Below are 14,585 nucleotides of genomic sequence, written 5' to 3'. Positions count from 1 at the left end.
AGTTGCAGAGGCCTAAGAAATTAAGGGCCACATTTGCATGGAATTTCCCTGCACTTTATTACAGTCAGTTCCCTGGTTTTGTAATTTTAACTGCCCTTTTCCCTCAAGTGCCTTCCCCAGGGTGAGTAGGGGGTGCTCATTTGTGAGAGGGAACCAAATCAGTCAGAAAGGAGAGCATCTGGGACAACAACAGAGGAACACTGCGTACCCAGAAACATTACAAAATCTGGTATAAATTGAGAACATTCATTATTAATAGAAATACTATTTTCAAACAATGTTGCACTTTCATCTCTGAGGGTTTCACATGCTATAGTCCTGATCCTGTGTTTGTATTCCTAACTCCTACAGTTAACTTGATCAGATTTGATAGAATTGGTGGTGTGAAGAGGATGCACACTTTATACAGTTTTGTGAAATTTGGCTATAGACATAAACAGCTTCATAAAAGCTTCACTGCTGCTGTGATGGAGGCCACTGTCCTCTGGAATTTTCCATATATTCTGTAACTACCTTGCAGAAGGGGGATGGCAATGAATAATGTTTCGTTTTTTTTTTTTTTTTCAAAAACACCTTAGGACTTGGGTAGCATGCACAGAACAGAACAGAGCCCTGGTCTGTTGGTACCTGTGAGTGAGAGGACCTCACACTCACACACAGCATTTTTTCCATACGAACGGTTCACATTTGCCCCCTGAGGTTCATATTCACCCCCTTATTCCTGCACTACAAGAAGTGTGAAATGGCCACACTGTGATGCCCAGGAATGCCTGAAACAAAATAGAGACCCATATTCCAGGAAAGGTCAGAGCTGTCTGGTGGTCATACTCTGAGCTGATGGGAGACTTAGAAATGCAAAAGGGAGTAGGCAAGTCTTAATGTCTTAAAATCTCCTACTGGAACACATTAGCTATGGATAGGTTTAGTGTTCATCTTTGAACTAGAATGTGATTCTGTTCCAAAATAACAGATCTGTACACCCTATGGATGGTGACCCTTAAAACCAATACCTCCACCCAAACATGAGTGCCACTTGGCATCATCTGTCAGCTGGTATCAGCTAGCTTATTCATCCTAGAGAGGTGATCATAGACCACTGCAGAAATTTTTGTATTTTGGGGGGGAAGGAGGGTGTGTGTGTAGAAAAGGGTAAAAGAGTTATCAAGTGTTTTGTTCAGGGGTCAATATATAAGTGGTTGAGATAGACAGTTGCACCAAATAGCATGAGGTTTACCATGTAAAATAAGCTTAGACTCTAAAAATGTACAGGGATGCTCATTTTTGCTACAGGATTTTATCATTTAGATGTTTATAATAATTTCTTTTTTTAACATTAATGTGTTTCCAACATCAGTTATAGAAAGTCCCCAGTCTTCTGTCCTGCACCCAGGATTATAAAAATATTTAAAGTCACAGAACAGATATACGGCTAGGCAGACACATATTTTGATTTATGTTATACTATGGTTGAGGCACACATTTGAAGGCAAGGTTTTTGGCTGACAACAGCATCACAATAGCAGTCTTCCAGCCATATATTTTAGTGATGACCCCTGAAAATTATCAGGGTTTAATACAAGGCTATAATATAGGGTTTCTGGAAACTCTACATAAGCAATAGGCAACATAAAAAGTCATACGACTATTTATGTGCCATCAAATCACATTAGGGGAGATTTGACCACATAAATAGTAAAATGACTTTTTGGGAATATGTAAATTAAAGAAATATGTTTCAAATAGAAACCATAATTTACAGAAAAATCACAAATATGCAACAATATTACAAAAGTAGGAAAGCAAGAGGCAAAAAGAGAAAGGAAGACTTCATGGAATCTTTTCCATATACTGCAATATTTTTTTTTTAACACATACAATCAAGGATGCATTCTGTCATGTCATATCATTATTACCTTTTTTTTTTTTTTGTATTATATTGTGAGTTATGTGGGAGTTGACTGATATCTATGTTGTCAGCTGTTTGCCAGCTGTTTGCTCCTGGGATGAGCGGGGTGAATGTTAGCTTCTCAGAACCATCAAAATAAACAGCATCATTTCTCTTTGTTCTTTCTCTGCTGCAAAAAATGCTCTGTGGATAGAAAAACTCCCCAAGCCCAAAAGCTCACCCTCTTTTCTTGCATCGCTTCTGGTACATGTTAGTATTTATCTGGTTCTCATTGTTTGGTGATGCTAATAAAAACTGCAGAGTATGTAAGAATAATAATTGTGGCAGCTACAGAATATCAAGAGTGTAATAAGTGCTGTACAGACAAATGTGAAATTAAGGGGCTACTCCAAATAAAACCCTGTTACCCACAGAATGCAGCTAAAGTCTATGGAATTTTTGACATTGATGACATTGTGAAGTGGGTTGGCCTAGGGCCATGTAAATGTGGTGGAAGATGAGCTGTGGCATTGCCTCAGGTTGCCACTGTGGAACAGCATGGCACTGTGCAGCTGCAGGCCCAGCCCATGGTGGGATCACCCATGTAACCCTTCACTCCTCCATGGGAAGGGCACTTCACTCCTCCATGGGAAGAGTTGACTCAAGTTTGCCTCTGTTCTCTGGAATGCACAAACCAAACACACTCAGAAGCAGAATAAAACATTACAAATGCTAGCAATGATTACCCTAGGTTTTTGGGATGTGAGACTGAAGAAGTTGTTATACTCCCAGTGATCTGGTTGCTTTGGTGAAGGAATTTCTCTCCTATGATCCCGATTTGGTCAGTAGTTAACACATGCCCAGCTTCAAACACTTAAGCAGTGCTACTGACTTTAAAGTGCACTTACCTTATAGAATGTGAATATAACTATTTCCTTGCCTAAACCTTACCACGTGCCTAAGTGCTTTGCTTGGGAGATGGTCAATATTCTTAGATTACTCTTAAGAAAAAGGAAAGACTTTTATTTTGAGGTAGTAATAAATACTAAATTCTTGGAAGATTAAGGGATTGAGGAGACTTTACATGTCACTGTTGTGCATGCACAGCTCCCTTTGAAGTCAATGGAACTTGTGTGTGCCAAAGGGCAGAGATATAGGGTAGCAGAATTTCATAATATTGTGACTTAGGAGCCGAAACCACCAGGGGATATCTAGAATGAATGCATGAACTTTTTAAATGCTTGAATGCTTTGAAGTGCTCCTTCTTTCTTTTTTTTTTTTTTTTTTTTTTTTTTTTTTCTTTGTGTTGTTGTGTGCATGGGTTTGTTTGTTTGGGTTTTTTTTTGTTTTGCTTTTGGTTGTTTTGGGTTTTGATTCTTCAGGGTTTTTTTTGGAAAACAACTTGAAACACTCTTTTTTACCTAGAATGTAACAGTTAAACATCCACTTAAAGGAAAACTTGTCTTTCAGGGAGCTTCCCTGAGAGTAAAATAAAAGAGCAGAGGTTATTTAGAAAAGCTGAGGAGAACCTTCAGCATATATAAAAGACACAAGAGACAGTCTAGAGGCAGGAGGAGATGTTGTTGGAAAGAGGAAGGCGAGCTCTTGAGCTTGAAAGAGAGATACCCAGAAAGCAGAATGATCATAAGCCAAGGGAAGGTGTACAAACCATCCAGGAGAACTGCACATCAGAATCTACCTCTGGGAAATCTGTTGAATCAGGGAGGCTGTGATTATTTTGCACCTTGGATTACTTGTGTGTGCTCAAGCAAGAAAACTATATAGCTATTTTCCTTGCTTGCCAAAACAAAACAATTAGATAGCGTTCTTACTGATGCTTTTAAATGAGATTATTTTGTTCTACAAAACATTGCTCTTATTTATTGACTTTATTTTGGAAGCCATCAAATGTTGGATTTCTCCCAACATTAGGGAAGGCTTAGAGCTCTTTATGATTCTTTTTTTCCACATGAGCTACATCTAGGAAAGTGCTGAGCAAAGAACAAGGGGTGCTTAGCATTCTGCTACACTGCCTAACATCATTAGAGAATTGCACCTTTCAAGAACTGGTATAGAGGCTGAACTGTTTCATTTCTGGTAACAATAGTATAATATTAATCACTTATTAACAGTCTTGGTCATTTGACTTATTTCCTCATTTTCTACCGACCTTTTGAAAATCTTGTTTTGCCCTTGCTGGTCTCTTACTTACGAATGGCATCAGCAGCTGTATCTTGGTTTGAAAGGACGTGTGTGGAAAGGGAAAGGAGGAGGGATGACAGGCTTTAGCCAACATACTTTTGTAAACAACTACTAGCTTACCACATTGCACTCTTTTTTTTTTTTCCTGCTAATTACAGGAAGAGTGATTTATTAATATTTGTGCAATGGTAACTTCTCAGCTCACCCACAGCCTTTTCTAATCCAGCCAATTATTTTTAGTATTACTTTTAAGCTCTGTTTTTAATTAATGGGGTGCAGAAGTTTAAAGCATATGGGGTTGCTTTTCTAAAGTCTGTGAAGAAGCAGAGTTTAAAAACCCTGCAAATACACTTCTCAGTATTGCACTTAAACTCTGCTTCTGAAAATACTACATGTAAGTTGTCGTATTTTCTTCATCTTGACATAAAATTCTGTGACGTGTCACATCAAATAGCAACAATCATGAAATTTTTAGGGATGTGTCAGTTTTGAGATACATACTTTCTTGCTTTGATCCACCATGGTTCAATTGGAAGATAAAATAATCACTTCCATTTCTCACTACTTCTTTATAAAAACATATAACAAAAAATATACATTTTAAAATTTTCAAAGTATTTGTTCTGAAGCCCCTTTAAACAGAAAATTCTTGTTGCTGCTAAAATCTGCTGCAAAACCATTGCTTGAGTTGCATTCATGTTTTTTGCCTGTTCCACAGGGAACTTGAAAGCTGCCATAATTTTTGGGATACCCACGGTCCTAGCTAGGCAGTCCAGTCTTCCTATATCTAGAGCATGATCCCAGTCCGGCGCAGTCAGGGCTGGTGTCAGACAGTCAGCGTTTGTGATCCAGGTCTGTGTGAACAGAACTTCATCTCCCTTTTTAAGTGACCAAAGAGAAAACTCCCTCGGTCACCCAGCTACAGGTAGAGCGAGGAGCGTGCAAGCTTTGCTGGGGTTTCCCGAGAATCCGCAGACCTCCAGCACCGCCTGTATCCCAGGGTTAGCTGGGCTGAGGGAAGCGGCGAGCAGGGCTGAGGGAGCAGCGAGCTGGGCTGAGGGAGAAGTGAGTTGGGCTGAGGGAAGAGGCGAGCAGGGCTGAGGGAGCAGCGAGCAGGGATGAGGGAAGCGGTGAGCAGGGCTGAGGGAGCAGCGAGCTGGGCTGAGGGAAGAGGCGAACAGGGCTGAGGGAAGCGGCGAGCTGGGCTGAGGGAAGCAGCGAGCAGACTCTGCCGCCCCGGGCCGCCCCGTCCCTCTGAGGGCTCGTTCATCCCGGGCGCCCATCGCGGCCGCGGCGGGTGGCGGCCGTGTCTGCCGCAGGGCGCACAGCCCGCCAGCCCCGTGCGCGGGGCGATTCATCAGCAGGACGGCTACCGCTGGGAAGAATTCCTCCCCGGCGGGATGAACCTCCAGTGACTCTGCTCGGAGGCCGCGGACGTCCCCCTCCCGTGCGGGCAGGGCCATCGCTCAGCCCGGGGATGAACTCTCCCTCACCCCCTGACCCCCTCTTCAACTCCCACACATGCACCAAGGCGTGAACTGGGGCTCCGCGGGGCCCAGAGCCCTCCTAACCCACCTCTGCCTCATTCCCCCGGACACCGGGGGCTGGGGGGTGGCTGAGCTCAGCCCCACGGCATCATCGCTGGCTGCTCTCACGTTCTGCACCAAGCCGAAGAAGGCTTGGCTGCTGAACCTTGGCAGCAGTTTTGTCCCGTGCTGGAGGGTGCAGCCGCCTCTTAACAATGTAGTCTTAAATTCCTCCTGGCCTGAACCCTCCAGACCCAGCCAGGGTCTCTCCCCTGAAAGACCCCACTGCCACTCCCAAATTGTCTCTGGATGCACAAGCCAAAGGAAAACTGTGGAGTCACTCTGGGACTTTGGCTGGTGTCAGATGGGGATGTCCCCTCTATTTTGGAGGAGTGAGCAGTAGCTTTTGCTTGATGTCTCTGGAAGCCCTCGCCAGGCTGGGAGCTTGTGCTGACATCTCGGAATCCTGTGACAAAGGGTGCAGAAGGTGTCAGTTCTTGTTTCTGAATCATCTGGTCTGACTATGTTGTGCTGGGGGAAACAGTAAGGAAATAGAAGCACAAGGACAGCAGCTGAACCTTTGTGCTTTTCTGTACTTTTTTTTTTTTTTTTTTTTTTTTTTTTTTTTTTTTTTCCCCAAGGAAGCTTTCAGTGTGCTCGCCTGCTGGGTCCTCAGGGAATAACATGCTCCGGAAATTTATTACACTGTCTCTAGGCAGAGCCTACCACTGCTATATCAGGAATTACTGAAGGAGTTACTCAGGTCCAGGTGGCTGTTTGAGAACTTATATCAGGAACTTACATCACCTGCTTTCGCTTGTAGTAAAATTTAGGTCCCTTCTTTTGACTCATTTCTTCTTTTATCAGAGCATAATTTAACCACTGGTCACTGGAGAGAAAGAGAAGCCCAAATAAGCTTCAGAATACACCTGAGAAACTCTTCTGGGAAGAGCTAAGAAGCAATTTTTTCTTCTGAAAATCAGTATCTGTTTACTGTGACTCTGGTAGCTTCTGCCCTCCATTGTTAGATGGAGTAGCAGAAGAGAAGGAAAAGATAGTATGACAAGAGATATCAGGAAGGCCAAGGGAAGGGTGAAGCAAAGGTATTTGCTCGCATCAGAGAAGAAGAGAGAAAATTTATGTTGCTTTACACTTAAACTCCTTTGTTGAGTTCACTGCTGAATTCACAAATGGGGACAGGAGGTATAATGAGAGTGGCACGAGTGACAGCATCCTGTGTCCCAGACTAGAAAAGATGGTCAGGTGCTCCAACACTGTCATTGCAGGCTGGCAGAGGTGGCTAGGGTCAGGAAAGGAGGATGTGAGAAACACAGTTCTTAATACCACAATTTCCAATTCCAGTTGCTGATAGCAGAAATTCTACGGAAAAGTAGCTTGTGAATGCTTTAAGTTTGTACTGCAATTAAATGTATATTTTAGTGCTTTGTGTATTTTTGTAAAAGCACAATGGGAGATATGGGGTATATTTAAGTACATTTGGACTCTGACTACTCGAGACTGCCTTTATGGGGACTGGTGGTAGAGGTATCACTTTCTATCCTGTGTCATTATCCACAGAATTCAGCTAGCGACTACAATGAAGCATTTTAAGGCAAACCAACACCAGGGACGGCTGCAGTGCAAAGTCTGCCCTGTAAACTGCAGTGGTTTGGGAGCTGATTGACAAGCAGCTTAGACATCTGGACACCAGGAGCAGAGCAGACAGCTGGAGCTGCCAACCTTTTCAGCTTATCCTGAGGTAAGGCTGTCCCAGCTCATCAGTCAGCACACTTACATTTCTTAGGCCTTCAGATTTTAAAAAGACTATACTGACCCATAAAATCTAGTAAGATGAATGGGTATATTTTATGATTTTTTTTTTATAGAATAATAATATAGGTTTGAAATGTTTGAAAACTTTTCTTTGCTCACAACTTCCAGTGTGTAGAATAGAATGTTTCGTAGTACTTTTGCCTTTTCCTTTCATTTTGGTGAAATCAAAAGAAATGAGTGCAGCAAGTACCTATAAGTCATTTAATTAATGCCATTGTTTTTTTTTTTCCCAAGGAACCTGTAAGATAGCTAAGACTGTGTGGTGCTGTGGACCAATACCCTTTCAGCTCAGAAAACCTCTATTCACATTTGGATATGATCTGCTTGTAACAGTGTACTGGATTTGCTTCTCTCCTTAAGAACCTTTGTGTCCATTGCTAAACTCATTGCACAGTTCAGTGAAAACTGTAGTGTCTTATCAACAGAAGGAAGGGAGACTTTAATGGGTGTAACAGCTTGAGATATAATGAAAGTCTTGCCAAAAAATGCAATGTGTCAAAGAGTTTTGAAGACCTTCATAACCTATTTCTGAAATTTATCCCAGCCAGCAGCATAGGCAGTGTGAGACACCCAAAAACACAAAGACCCTGTCATGACAGTCCCTGCACGGTGCACAGAGCAGGCCACACACATTTGTGCCTGTGTAAAGGAATTTAATCACTAAGCAGAATTCTTCCTCTTGAGAAGAAATAAGTCCATTAGGTCATCACCTGCTTCATTACAGAGGATTAAAAAAGAGGGAACAGAGAATAGACATACAGATTTAACTGCAGGCTTGACTTTAGAACTGTTGGATAAACTATACCTTTCTTAGCCATAAGGTAAAATTGGTGGCTATATACCATATCCATCATCCTAGCACTACTCTCTCTCTGATCAGCAATTTCTGCTTAATTGTTTGTGTACAACAGTCTTTCCTTCTGTGACACCTGAGCCATCCTGAGACAAGCATAACCTACGATATCTCCAGACTCTGTACAGGTATAGATACACATGTAATGATCTGACTCAGAGCCCATCACCAGCAATCTATTTTGAAAGCTGTCTTCCATTTAGTCTGTTTAGTAATAAGAATCAATAAATGGTTATTGGTGGTCCTGGCCCATGTCAGCAGTATCAGTCTCATTTTCATTTGCAAAGACACCTTCATGTGTCACGAACACAGCACTTCTTCAGGGTGATGCTGAGGTGTAAGATGTCCGCAGCAAAGTGGGCATCAATTCTAAGAATGTCTTGAGTGACATGGGACTGATCATCATCCTGGCATGAATAGCTACTGTCTCAGAAATGTATGAATAATATACCGTAAGCATTGGTCATTTGTCAATTTGGTGTCGTGGAAGAGACAGAACCTAAACCAGTGTACATTAATCTTTTGGGGACGGTTCTGGAAAAAAAAAATCTATAATTGTGTTGAACAACACAGCTTGAGTCCCTTTCCATTTCTGGACCCTTTTGAGAAGTTAGATTAAAACATGAGAAATACTTTGTATTAAAATTATTTTCATGGAGTAACAAACTGAACAATAATGCACAAGTTACGGTGCATCCATCACATTGGTGAAATAATATTTGATGTATTAAATAAAATGTACCTATCCCCTTCCTTTTTTCCTGTGAATATCTATCTTTTCCCATATGCAACTCTGAAGTTTTGTTATGCTCTCCTACAACCAGTACCTCCTTATTATCAAGTAAAGAACAAGCCAAGTGATAATGCCTTTTTCCTTCCTCAGCTACTATCAAAACAGTGCAGCAACCCCAGTCACAAACTCAAGAGTCTTTTGACAGCAGCAATTAAGCAACTTAATTAATGAGTGAATAAAAATGATAATATTTACTGAATGGGAGCATCCTGTTTTGCATTTTTATTCAAACTGTGCACCTGAAGAATACCACTGAGTATACTACCTCCTCCCCTTCTGCTTACAAGCTCTCTTCATTTTTTTTCCCCACGCTATTTTGACTTTGAAAGCACCCAAAAAGCTATTGTATGCCTAGACACAGGCATGATGCTGAGGCACCAAATAACTCTTCCAGGCAGCTGAAGGGAATATGCTGCTACCTTTGCTATGGTTTTGCTGACCCTTAAAACTTGGCTTATATTTAAGGGACAATTTTCATGGTGCATTTGTAAGCTTGAAATTTATATCAGAATAAGTGATTAATTACTGATAAATGGCTAATAAAGCATTAATGCATTTGTTAATTAACAACTTTTAGACTTACAGTGCTTTCTACCCTCTTTCTCAACATGTTTCACATGCATGCATACAGACTTCTGTTCCCCTATATTCTTTATTTGACTGTTAATCTCTTCAACCTTCATATATTACATGCATACACATAAATATATGTTTTAGTCTACATGGGTTTTCTCAATGAAATATATAACCCATCTCAACTGCAAGTAAAGCCCCATACATAATTATTTTGGAATGACAGACAGTGAATTCCTTAGCTATTATTTTTGACGACCCTGTCATGGATGCCAGGCATATATTGTGGTAAGAGCCTGAGAAACTTGGGAAAACCCACCTGGGGAGAAAACTCCTTTTTTCTTTATGGAAAGGTTCCCCAAGTGACAGGCCTGCAATCCTGGGTGAGCTTAATTAAAGTCAATAGAGAAAACTAAAGCATTCAAAATTGCTGCCTTTGGGGCTTCCCCACTCTTCTTTTTCTTCATTTGCTGACACTTTTAAGGGTAAGGTGCATTTTAAATTCCTTATTTGGGGCTTGGGGCTCAGTTCATCACATTCCCCTTCTGTTCTGTATCCCACATTAAATCTCCCTGACACTTCAAAGTGTTGTTTCCCATGATTTATGGCTAACTAATGCAGGTGCACTGGGCCTCCTGTGAGGTGCTGAATGTCCTCTTTGACATCAGTATTAATGAATGAAGTTTTGGCATACAAAGCCAGGTGAGGCACATTACCTAAAAGTGCAGATAGGTAAACTGAGGTACCCAACAAGACAGCAGTGAAGCCAAAAAAAGAATTTAACCTTGTTGGCACCCAGAGTTCTGCAGTATTTGCTATGCGTTTTGTAGTATGAGTTGTGCTGAGAGTATCCCCTTTGTGACCCTAGTCCTACCTCATTTCTTCTCCTCTCCAGAGGAAAAGGATGCCAGAGATGCACCGACGCAGCAGAGCTGGGAGTACACATGGAAGAAAAAAGGTCTTTGTGTAATAGGATCTTGACCATCTGCTGCACCTGCCGTTTCAATCCCTTGTCTGTTTTGAATCATACATTGTCAAATGTCACAATTGCTACCAGGCCTGAAGCTTGGATTAGTTCTTGAGCTTGTAATGCTTACTTTTGAAATGAATGGCAAAATGCCTACTGACTTCAGCACAAGCAGAACTCAAGAACTGACAGCTACAAGCACCTTCATTTGCACCCCACCCATAGAGGAAGAATATATTGGAAGTGGTGTCAGCAACAGCAGTGGGACTGGGGCATTCGTGACAAACTACCTTTGGGGTTTGCTTTTGGAATAAAATCCTCATTTACCAGCCTCTGGTAATGAGGTGGCCACATGACTTTAGAGTGAAGGCATTTTTATTAGGGCCTAATGGTAGATATTGTAAATGAGGTTTGTGAATTAAGAAAACACTTTGAACATTCAAGTGATCAAAATCTTTGATGATAAAGATGGGTGTCAGAAATTCCCCAGTTCCAATTGTTGGTCCCATAGCACTTACATGATTCACTACATGTTAATCTAGCTGTCTGTACATTTATTGTAGAAGTAACTGTATGGTGGGATGATAGTAATTACATATTCTGTCCTCCACAGCACTCAGAAATGTAAGAGGTGTGCTATGTCAGGAGCAGGGGAAATTGAAAGTCCAGTAAGTATACCTTACTGGGGTTAAAAAGAGAGCTGCTTTTCTTGCTCATGGAGCTGGAAGGGGCTAAGGTGAGGAGACCCACTCAGATTCATAGCAATAAGGGCTCTGTGCTGTCTGGTATCTCAGTTAAAAAAAAAAAAAAACAACCCTTCCCATTCTGTTGTGGGATATCTGAATCCAGCAGATCCAATTCTCATCTGTTTGTATTTTAAACTGATCCAGACCAAGTATCTCCTCCTTTCCCTGCTCCCTAGGCAAACAGCTCACTTCTTTACTTCCCTCCTGGAGGAAGGATATCAACGCTGAAAAGGTTAAGTGGGCTGCCTTATGAGTTGGGATGTTGTGAAATTTACACTCATTAGCTTCTCTGGGTGGCCATCAGGAATTTAATTAACATCCTTGACATGGGTTGTGATAACTGGTATTGTGGCTTCCAGATGCCCATTGCTGAGAGACAGAGATTGTACTTGTGAAGAGTGACAGCATTCAGGAATGTGCAGAGGCTTTGTACTCTGTCTTGCAAGAAGAAAGACAGCTCTGGTTGCCACCTTCTTCCTGTGGGAAAAAAAGGGAGGAAAAAAAAGGCAGCCTTTTTGCAGGTAGCCTTGCTCATGACAGTAACATCACGTCTGTTTCTGCCCTTGTCAACACATCTCACTGTCCACAATCACTCATCATCTCCAGACAGACAGCACTGGAGGAGATCATCAATTGCCAATGCAATTCAGCAGATACACTTCATAAATTTTAATTACATTCCCACTGAAAATGAATGGTCAGAAAATATAAAACATCTGCCATACAGATCATTTACATTTTTCATACAATAAATCATTGGCAACATCCAAAACAATGGATTAAATCATGTGGAGTGTGATAGGTCAAGAAAGAAGAAACGGCACCCATCGTGTGATTACTGTTTGGACCAAAGCCATTACACGGTGTACAGTATCAAGGAAAATAAAAACATTAAAAAATAGTAACCATTTGGACTTGTGCTCATAAATAAAAGATCCCTGGTATCAGATAGACCCTTCTAATGGATCTATTACTGTGTCTCTGGAAAAATGAGGGATTGTTTAAATAAAAGAATATTTAGTTAATTAAGATGGAGGGAAATGAGCATTTATCAATTGAGTGTCTGGCTTATTTAGCTTGTAAATAGAATAAAGAAGTGATGTCAGTGGAAAATAATCTGTTAATCAGGTTTAACTAATATCATGACTGTTAAAATAAAGCAATCAACTTTGTCTTCAATAGCGTAGTGTGAAATCCTAGTGTGAGATCATCAAACAGTATGTTCAAATCATGCATTTTACCTGACAAAGCATCACCACACAGGTTTAACAAACCAAGTATGGGACTCAGAGGGGACCTATTACTACATCCTTTCTTTCTCTGTTTGGCAAGGGAGGCAGCTCTGATTGTGATGGTGCAGTGATGGTCAATGAGCCCTGCCCCAGGAGGTAAGAAATCTGTGCTCAACTCCTGTTCTTCAAACTGCTGGAGAGACAGGCCAAGGCAGCAGGGTCGTATTTCCCTCCACAGAGGGTTTAAGGCCAGAGCCACAAATGCAAAAAATTACTTTCTGTTCTAGGTACCACAGATTTCCTCAGATTTAGTGAGATTTGGATGCCTCAGACTCTTGGTAGTTTTCACTCTGAATTGTAGGTGTTTCATGCTGTTCAATATTATATGGGTTTTTTGTTTCATTCTGTTTTGTTTTGTTATATTTTTTAATGTGCAATGATATTTTTATATAATCTTGTGTAGCATTTTCATCCAAATTATTCTTTCTTCAGCCATTCTCCTCACTACCTGTGCAGTTACCAAATCTGAGACATTGCCCTCTCCCCCTCGAACCATTCTTATTTTCTAAAAACTGAAAGTAATTTTGTTTGGATTCACATCAAGGCTTGTTCTTTTGTTTGCCTTTTAAATAGTGCCAATCCAAAGGCATGGACATCCATGGGAGCAGCAAACTGCCAACACACTCAATCACAAGGTGCTGGATACAGCACATCCTCATCCCTAAAGCAGATGAGAGATTAGTGTGTTTGTTAACCTCAGTATCTTTCCTGTTGAATGAAATGGATGGAAATCAGGTATACACTGAGCAAATGTTTATTTTGACTGGAAGCCCTGTCACTTTGTGTATTTATGTGAAATAGAGAGATGTATGCTTAGCCTGAGGAGGTATCTGCACTCGTCAAAAAAAGGCCATTGATGAATGGCTGTAAAAGCTATACTTTTATCTGTTTTATGTTCTTTTAATGCTGCTAAATTGTTGTATATTAGGTTAAAAAATAGTCCATTCTGACGTTACATGATGAGCATGTCTTGCAATGGTATGTGCAATATAAGCCTCTTTCATTTGACGATTTACTGCTGTTAAAAGGAAATAAAAATCCTCATAACATATGAGAGAACAACGTAGCTGAGAGATTTTTCAAGGTGTTCAGCTTGAGTTCCTTGAACTAGGAATAATGTTTTTTTGACTCGATGTATCTATGTATTTTTAATTCAGTTACACAAATATCAGGGGGAAAGAGGTAGCAATTTTTTCACTCATAGAGATGTTTTACTTCATACTAATCTCCTTTATAACAACAGTAATTATTAAAAAATACCACAGAAGTGCTGCAGCACATGTTATTAGTTACTATTTATACAGTGACACATATTGCTCTACAGACAAATAAAAACAATGTGGCTTTTGCTCTCTCACAGTGATGGTTTATGAGCTTTTCATTGCAAGTTTGGCCAGCTGGTTTAGGTATGACTCCTTGAATCTATGCCTCTTGCCCTAAACTCCACCCTGAAATGATAAGTTTTTTTAAAGTCACAAAGCGTTTGTGCCATATTTTTCTGCAGTTCCCATCTTGTGCCCCATCCCACAACTCCCACCTGTCCCCACAATATTCTCATTTTCTAACCTGTTTTTTTCCTGCTTTTTTCAGTCCTGTTGTTGCTGTCTTCATATCTGCTGAGTTGAAGTCTGGAAGCAAAACCAGCAAGCTGTAATGCAAAGCTCCCAGTACCTCTGCCTATCCTGGAAATAAAAGATATTGGCAGACCAGTTTCCCATTGTTTTCAGTCTTTGGCCTCAACAGTGCTCATCGGTATATGGTAGGATATGGGGTAGTCCAGTGCGCCATTTCCTTCTGGCTTTGCCCTCCACCAAATTATCCACTGCCCATTGCTTCCTCCTAGACTTTCACAGGAGTGCCTAGGGAAGCCAAATTACGCTCCTAATGTGCTGCCTGGCCCAGCATATAGAAGAGC

At 41.1% G+C, this 14,585-nt stretch overlaps 1 long non-coding RNA gene across 1 annotated transcript in view; it reads left to right on the top strand.

Annotated features, from left to right (window-relative positions):
• Positions 1–14,378, top strand: part of LOC121469509 (uncharacterized) — a 58,514-nt gene extending 44,136 nt beyond the window's left edge. The window contains exons 2-4 of the long non-coding RNA XR_005979626.2: positions 7,192–7,372; positions 12,711–12,766; positions 14,261–14,378. This is a non-coding gene — a long non-coding RNA (uncharacterized lncRNA). The remainder of the gene's footprint in view (positions 1–7,191; positions 7,373–12,710; positions 12,767–14,260) is intronic.
• Positions 14,379–14,585: the final 207 nt, after the last annotated feature.

This window comes from Taeniopygia guttata, chromosome 2 (assembly GCF_048771995.1).
Source record: "Taeniopygia guttata chromosome 2, bTaeGut7.mat, whole genome shotgun sequence".
NCBI lineage: Eukaryota > Metazoa > Chordata > Aves > Passeriformes > Estrildidae > Taeniopygia > Taeniopygia guttata.
The sequence above is the reverse complement of the archived record's forward strand: the minus strand, read 5'-3'. Positions and strand labels throughout refer to the sequence as shown.